Below are 8,190 nucleotides of genomic sequence, written 5' to 3'. Positions count from 1 at the left end.
AAATCGCTCCTCCGCCCCTGATGCCCCCATGCTTCGGCATATATGCTCTTTTTTTCAACTGTGGTGGTAAAATCACCCCCTACGGGGGCGTGACCTGCTGCAGCATGGAGTAGGACGTGTGGGACCGGAGCTCCGTCCGAGACTCTTCAATCCATCCCCATCCTGCTTCCCAGCAATATTTTTCAGCCAGCCAAGGTACCTCCTGAGTCCCCTGTAAGCACACTGTCCGGATCCTGCAGGGTCTTTGATCGGACGGACGTCCGAACCGATACGGAGCTCCTCCGCAACTATAGGCCGCGGCTTCGGGCCTACTGAAATCCGGAGGCCATCCTACCCTCCTAGGCCTCCCGGGCACCTGACCTTCCTCCCGCTCACGGACCCTACCCTGAGGGCTTCTGAAGGAGTCTCGGGCGGAGCGGTACGGGACCGCACGGCGGTAATCCCAAAATTTAGGCCGCGGCTTCGGCCTAGTCCGGAGCTCCGGCGGCCATCTTGCTCCTCCAGGCCTATCCGAGGGTGCTGTGATCTGGCCCCTGAGACAACTAGCTTCCCAGCCACCAGCTGACCCCCCTGCATGGGACCCTGAGAGAGGACTGTATCCCATAGTGCCCCCCCACACAGCGACAGTCTCAAACCCGAATCGAGGACCTGGCCTGGTCCCGGCGGCCATCTTGGTGCTCTCAGCCTTCCCACCAGTATAATTTCCTTGCTCCCTGGGCTCTGCACCCTGGGCTCTGCACCCTGCAATTTTTGACCTGAAAGTGAAATATAAACGACACCGGAGACTCCCAGGACCGGTATGACCGGAGGGAGACACTCCCAGGCATCTCGCAAGCCCCGGAATACTCCGAAGAAGCAGGCCTCTGAGGTGCGCTTATCTCCCGTCGCGGCGACTAGCATGGCGTCACAGACAGAGGAAGGAGAGACAACTCTACGGGAACAAACTAACTTTGAAGCCCTCATGCAGGCTATCACTACCTGCCAAACTACCCTGACGGGGAAAATAGAGTGCATGCAGCTAGACATCAGCCTCATCCACAGAGACATGGACTGTTTCCGCTCCAGGCTCACCGAAGTTGAAAGAAGAGTGGGGGAGGCAGAAGATATAATACAAGACCAGGGAGTCTCACTCCGCACGCTGCAGACCAAAATAAAAGTCCTGGAGGCCCGTGCGGAGGACGCAGAAAACAGAAATCGAAGGAACAATCTCCGGATAGTGGGATTGCCAGAGGGCGCAGAAGGTAAAGATCCTACGACGTTTACTGAGCACCTGCTGTGCACCCTTCTTCCAGATGCCAAGTTCTCTGATGTCTTTGTGGTGGAGAGGGCACATAGAATGCCTGCTACCCGGGGGCCCCCGGGAGCTCCTCCACGCACATTTATTCTAAAACTCCTCAATTTTCGGGATCGGGATCTGGTTTTGCGGGAGGCGAGAAAGATCGAGGTGCTTCGCCATGAGGGAGCGAGGCTCATGATCTTCCCAGATTTTTCCATCGATACACAAAAGGCAAGAAGATCATTTGATCAGATCAAATTGGATCTCCGCAATCGCAAGATCAAATATAGTATGCTATTTCCCGCCCGTCTGAGAGTGCAGGATGGAGAGTCAGTGCGGTTTTTTACATCCCCAGAAGAGGCATCCAGGTGGCTTGAAACAGTACCACGAGGCTGACCCAACCGTTCTTACCAAATCCCCTTATAGCATGTGTTTTGCTGCAACAAGAATCACCTTCATCTGCTGACTACACTACCAGCCTGAACCCTTTACCTCGACCTGTCCAATTAGATCAGAATAAGTCACCTCTATATTCTTCTTAAGATCCGGTTCTGTGAGTATATATGCCCACTAGTCATAGAACATTTATGCAAAAAGAGATGAAGAACTGTTTGTGATCATGTTTAAATATATGGTGAGGGGATCGGAGTCCTCAGTTTGCAACGTGTTCTAGTTTAAGAATAGTACCCCCGGACTTTTGGGAGACAGTTTAATATGCTGGGATCGGTTATCCGGGAATTCTGGGTCTTGTTGTCGGCTCTCTATGAACACAGACTAAGTCGCTCCAATGGCTCACTGTTCACGAGCCCCATGGGTAGTTGCCACAGTTGGTTTTGGGGAACGAGCATCCCGAAGTTTGGGGGGCGGTGCAGGGTGGGGGGAGGGTGGGGAGGGTTGGTGCCGGGGTTCTCACCCCAGATCAGTTTTACGTTATGTTATTTTATGTTTACTTATCATACATTTGGCATTTATCTGCTCCAGATTGTACAAACAGTGCTCTACTCAAGGCAGGACATGCAGTATCAATCTGTTAATACTAGAGAGGGAGGGTTATTCGGTTCACTGTATTATCAAAAATGTGCATCTCACTAAGAGTATTGTATTGTTATGGGAGCTCTGTATGGAGCGTAGGCTGTACCAATCCTGTGGCACATGTATCAGGGCACCAGAATGAATCTCCTTAATGTTATGTCCTGGAATGTACGGGGCCTAAATTCCAAGATAAAACGCTCCTTGGTTTTTACCTACGTAAAAAAATACAACCCCCATATTTGCATTTTCCAGGAGACCCATTTAACCGGGAGCAGGACGCTGGCTCTAAAAAAGCCCTGGGTGGGTTCATATTATCACTCTACATATTCTACCTATTCCAGAGGAGTCAGCGTTCTGGTCCATAAATCACTGCCCTTTACACTGCTTGATCTCCATCTAGATCCCGAGGGGAGATATGTGCTCGTACATGCCATGTGCGACAGGATTGAGATGGTAATAGTGGGTTTATATATTCCACCCCCAGCCTCCGTGGCGATTTTACACAAATTGACCCCTATATTGGCTCAATACCCGGCTGCAGCCATTCTTCTGGCTGGAGACTTTAATATGCCACCGGACCCCAGTGTGGACAGGCTGGGTGACGATGGAGCTTCTGATTCCCCACTGAAGAGATGGGCGGAGGGATATGGCCTTAGTGATGTATGGAGATGGCGTCACCCCAGGGATAGGCAATATACTTGTCACTCTGCCACGTATGCCTCCTTTTCAAGAATAGATCTGTTCTATGCCAGGGGACCCATTCTCTCCCGTGTCCAGGAGGTTAAGATTCTGCCGCGTGGCATTTCTGATCACGCTCCCCTCCTATTGCAACTAAACACGGACTCGCCAACGGGCTCCGGCCTATGGCGGGTCTCGGGTTTTTGGATAACGGATGAGAGGGTTGCCCCTGAGGTGGAGGGAGAGATGAACACATTTTGGCTAGAAAATAAAGCAATGGCCTCCCCTGCAATGGTGTGGGATGCCTTTAAGGCATATACACGAGGTCAATACCGCATGGTTATAAATAAAGTTAGGAAACTTAATAGGCTCGCACTGGAGGAGGCTGAGGGGCGGGCTCAGAATTTGGAATCCAGCTATGTGACCACCAAAGACACGGGAACTTACACCGCTCTTCGGGCTCTCCACCACGAGATTGCGTTGTTGCGAGCAACTGCAACCCGCAAGCTACTGCTCTCACAGTCCCAGAGAATATTCGAACAAGGTGAGAGATCGGGGAGGCTGCTGGCGTGGCTGGCTAGGGAGCGCTCCACCATAGCACACATTGCCAATATTAAAGATGACATGGGGAACCTCTTGGCGGATCCCGCTAAGATTAACGCCAGATTCGCACAATTTTATGAACACTTATACACATCCAAAACTGACTACACCCTAGATACCTTGCAACACTTCCTAGGTCAAATAGAGTTTCCAGTCCTCTTGGAGGAAAATAAAACTAAATTAGATGCACCTATTACCCTCAAAGAAGTACAGACGGCAATCTCTTCACTACAATCTGCAAAGTCCCCAGGCCCAGACGGTTTACCGACCGAGTTTTATAAAACTAATAGTGAGTCACTGGCCCCTCAGTTCCACGAACTTCTTCTGTCCATACTGGAGGGTCAAAACCTTCCTCCATCAATGTCAGAGGCGGTGATTGTTGTAATACCTAAGCCCCGCAAGGACCCCGAGCTATGTGAGTCATACCGGCCCATTTCGCTATTAAACGTCGACGCTAAGATCATCACAAAAATTCTAGCGAATCGGCTTAATACTGTTATCCTTTCTCTGGTTCATGGTGACCAGACGGGTTTCATGCCAGGAAAGGGAACCGACATCAATTTGCGACGATTGTATACAAATATATCCCATGCCCTTGCCAGAGGTACCCCCGGAGTGGTAGCCTCCCTAGACGCCGAAAAGGCGTTCGACTCAGTCGAATGGGAATATCTTTGGCATGTCTTGGAAAAATTCAATATTGGGCCTAGGTTTATCTCTTGGATAAAACAGATGTATGCTAACCCCACCGCCAGAGTCAAAACCAATGGGTCCCTCTCACCCCCCTTCAAATTACAAAGGGGTACTAGACAGGGATGTCCGTTATCCCCGGGTCTGTTTGCCCTAGCTATTGAACCTCTTGCTATCCTTATTAGGTCCTCCGTGGCGGCAGGGGGGATGGAGGTGGGCCCTTTACGGGAACAGATCTCCCTCTACGCGGATGACGCTCTTCTATATCTCCCAGATGCTTCCCACTCCCTCGAGGAGACCCTAAGAATCATAGACTTATTTGGTTCCTTCTCAGGTATACGCATAAACTGGAACAAATCCATACTTTTCCCGATCTCCCAACCGCCCCTACTCCCTCCCCACCATATACCCCTGCAAACGGTCACTAAGTTTCGGTATCTGGGCATTGAAATACAAAGGGATCTCTCCTGTTACCTGACTGATAATGTATACCCCATTCTACAACAACTAATAAAATGCTGCTTAACATGGAAGTCTCTTCCCCTGACACCGGTGGGTAGGATTAACCTCCTCAAAATGATATTCCTCCCCAAATTCCTATATGTATTTAGAAACACTCCAGTACCTATCCCTGAATCATTTTTTAAGCAACTAGATCGGGTGATTACTAACTTTATTTGGGTGGGACGGACCCCCAGGGTGGCCAAAACGAGCTTACAGCTTCCCCTATCGGCGGGTGGGCTGGCATTGCCGTGCTTCAGGAAATATTATTGGGCGGCGGTGCTGGTGACAGTGCGTTGGTGGTTTGTTCAGTCTCGCCATAACCCAGCGGTCAATTTAGAAGCAGCCATACTGGGGTCATATTCAGCATTGAGCAACCTGGTATTCAGGGGACCAAAAGCACAGGGTAATGTGACCATCCCCATGCGCACAACCGCCAAAATTTGGGAACAACTGACAGCTAAGCTCAACCCACCACAAACTTATTCACCATATACACCACTCTGGGGTAACCCTAAACTACCACATCTGTTAATGATCCCAGACCCAGCAGCCTGGACTAAATATGAAATTAAAATCTTACAGCATATAATGCCAGAGGGTAAACTTCTTACATTTGACGAACTACGTAATACCTTCCAACTCCCTACCAAAATGTTCTTCCGCTATTTGCAACTGAGACATGCAATTCAGGCTCAATTCCCTTCAGAAATTCAACTACAATCACATATGGTGGAGCGCTTCCTTATTTCCAGGCATGTGGACCGTGTCCTCTCCTCTTTGTATCTCCGGGTATCCCTAGGAACTGATAACCAAGGGACTAGGCTATTTAACAAATGGAAGCTGGTTGTGCCCTCCCTGACGGATGACGATTGGGAAGAGGGAGTCCAACAATATATTCCTTTGATGATATCCGCCAGGGACAGGTACATCCAGTTAAAATTTCTTCACCAGGCATACTACACACCCCAACGGCTTGCTAAAATATATCCCTCTCACTCTGATAGGTGCCCAAAATGCAATACGGACATAGGTACTTTCCTACATGTGGTGTGGTCGTGCCCCCTTCTTCAACAGTACTGGAGGGAGGTGGTACAGTACATCAACTTAATTGGGAACCTGACACTTACACTGGATCCTCGGGTCCTTCTCTTGGGGATCTGTGACACCCTCATCGCGAACACCCATAAGAGGCTATTCGTTTTCTATGCTCTATTTTATGCAAGGAAAACCATTCTATTTAAATGGAAACAGACAGATCCCCCAACAGTGGGACAGTGGAGAACACTCATTGATAAGACCCTCCCCCTATATAAGCTCACATTTATGAGCCGGAAGTGTCCCCAAAAGTTTGAAAAAATTTGGGGTCCATGGGTTTCTAAGTAAATGGCCACTGATGCGGATCCCCCCAGGAGAACTCGCTCTACATATATAATTTGAATACTTATAACTAAGATCCGAACTGATGTGCCTTGCTTTTTTGATATAATGCTTGAGATTATTTAACCTAGATTGTCACCTTCCTTCTGGAAATGGTTTGTCTTTGCCTCTCTTATGTAACCCTCTCTTATTGTGCCCTTTTATATCTCTATGTATAGATATATGTACATCTATTTATATATATTTGTGAATGTACGTCTGTCTTTTTTTATCTTTGTATTGAAACTTTTCTCCTTTGGAGATGAATAAAAACGTAACTGTTAAAAAAAAAAATCACCCCCTACAGCGCTGGAGTCATGGCTTTATGTATTGTGGGAGCAAACGCTGTTGCTTTCAAGATGAATAAATCCGTGCTGCAACTGAATGGCGTACCTGCTAAGCACATGATGGTTAACAATAAAACAAAGTAACATTACAGTATAACAGTAAGACTTACCATACCTGCAAAGCAAATACAAAAAAAACATAGTAAAAAATAAAACATTTTTTAACGCAACCTGTGCCTAAAATATATATATGCCGAAGAATGGAGGCATCCACCCGCAAAAGGTAGGAGCAAATCGCTCCTCCATCCCTGCTGCCCCCATGCTTCGGCATATATGCTCTTTTCTTTAACTGTGGTGGTGAAATCACCACACACCGCAAACGCTGTTGCTGTCAAGATAAATAAATCCGCGCTGCAGCTGAATGGCGTACCTGAAAACAAAAAAATGGTTAACAATAAAACACAGTAAACAGTAAAGTATCAAAAAATTACATACCTGAAAAGCAAACATGATAAAACATAATAACAATAAAACTTTTCAGTAAAAAAGAGCAGAACAATATAGAGAGAATAGAGAGAGAACAATAAAACAACAACTATTTTTTTTTTTTTTTATTTTTTTTTTTGTGTATTCTTTTTTTTTTAACTTTTTTTTTTACACTTTTTTTTGTAACTGTAACTTTTGTAACTGTAACCGGTTCCAGGTTCGAGTCTCCCAAAATGCAATGGCATCTTGGGAAACCCTGTGAAATTGTGCCTAGTCTGTGCAATGCTGTACCCTACGCTAAAACTCAACTAGTGTATGATAGCGCTCAAAACATTCACCAATGCAAAGACCAGGATTGTCAGGACAGGAGGGACAATAATAGCGGGTGTCACACCTATATCCGCACTTTCTGCAGACACAACATTTTCTTTGGGGGCTCGTTGGGTAGGGGTACTCGGGAGGACATAAGGAAAATGCCTCTCATGCAGCCGGCTTACTGAATTTGGTTGGGGAAGGTGAGGTGAAGCACCATCTGGAAACAGAAGGGCTCTGACGATCTCTTCCTGGAATTTAAGGAAGGATCCAGTCCATCCTAAAGCTCTGTATAGCACATGAGCGTTCAGCAAAGCCAGTTGAAATAAATATACAGACACTTTTTTATACCAGCGTCTGCTGGTATAAACAACTGGTCGTTGAGGTCCACCCCTCCCATATTTTGGTTATATTCGTGGACACAGAGGGGTTTCTCCACAACACCAGTCGCCGTAGTAATTTGGACAGTCGTGTCTGCATGAAAGGGAGGTAAGAAGGAAAACATTCTTATTATCCCTCTACTTCATAGTGAGCAAGTTATTACACTTCAAGTAGGCTCTTTCCCTCAGCCTAAGATGGGAATCTACAAGCCGATGGGGAAAGCACCAGCGATTAGATCGCATGGTGCCACATGCTCCAATCTGATGATCAAATAAGTGACTAAAAAGTGGCACGCTCGTGTAATAATTGTCCACGTACAAGTGGTACCCCTTTCCGAATAAGGGTGACACTAAGTCCCAAACAATCTTGCCAGCGTTCCTATGTAGTCAGGGCAGTTTGTCGGCTCTACGTGACTATCTCTTCCCTTGTAAACCATAAAACTACATGTATAGCCTGTAGTCCTGTCACAGAGCTTATACATCTTGACCCTGTATCTGGCACACTTGCTGGGAAGGTACTGTTTGAATG

Source organism: Aquarana catesbeiana, linkage group LG12 (assembly GCF_042186555.1).
Source record: "Aquarana catesbeiana isolate 2022-GZ linkage group LG12, ASM4218655v1, whole genome shotgun sequence".
In the NCBI taxonomy this organism is placed as follows: domain Eukaryota; kingdom Metazoa; phylum Chordata; class Amphibia; order Anura; family Ranidae; genus Aquarana; species Aquarana catesbeiana.
This window is presented reverse-complemented; position numbering follows the sequence as displayed.